Source organism: Anomalospiza imberbis, unplaced genomic scaffold (assembly GCF_031753505.1).
Source record: "Anomalospiza imberbis isolate Cuckoo-Finch-1a 21T00152 unplaced genomic scaffold, ASM3175350v1 scaffold_907, whole genome shotgun sequence".
Classification (NCBI taxonomy): Eukaryota; Metazoa; Chordata; class Aves; order Passeriformes; family Viduidae; genus Anomalospiza; species Anomalospiza imberbis.
Window position 1 is genome coordinate 6,457 of NW_027100529.1, and position 824 is coordinate 7,280.

Sequence of the window (824 nt, forward strand, 5' to 3'; positions counted from 1 at the left end):
CCATCCTGGAATTTCTGGAATTCCCTCCCAAATTCCCAAAATCCCAGGTCAAATCCCCCAAATTCCCAAAATTCCATCCCGGAATTCCGGGAATTCCCTCCCAAATTCCCAAAATCCCAGGTCAAATTCCCCAAATTCCCAAAATTCCATCCCGGAATTCCTGGAATTCCCTCCCAAATTCCCAACATTCCACCCCAACATCCCCAAATTCCCTAAAATTCGATGCCAAATTCCCAAAATTTCATCCCAAAATCCCCGAATTCCATCCCAGAATTCCCAGAATTCCCATCCCAAATTCCCAACATTCCCAAAATTCGAGGCCAAATTCCCAAAATCCCATCCCAAAATCCTGAAATTCCCCCCAGAATTCCATCCCAAACTCCCAAAATCCCAGGTCAAATTCCCGAAATTCCCAAAATTCCATCCTGGAATTCCCAGAATTCCCAGAATTCCCTCCCAAATTCCCAACATTCCCAGAATTCGAGGCCAAATTCCCAAAATTTCATCCCAAAATCCCTGAATTCCACCCCCGAATTCCCAGAATTCCCTCCCAAATTCCCAAAATTCCTGCCCCAAATCCCGAAATCCCATCCCAAATTCCCAAAATTCCATCCTGGAATTCCGGGAATTCCCTCCCAAATTCCCAACATTCCACCCCAAAATCCCCAAATTCCCTAAAATTCGAGGCCAAATTCCCAAAATTTCATCCCAAAATCCCTGAATTCCATCCCAGAATTCCCAGAATTCCCTCCCAAATTCCCAACATTCCCAAAATTCCCTCCCAAATTCCCGGAATTCCCATCCCAAATTCCCAACATTCCCAG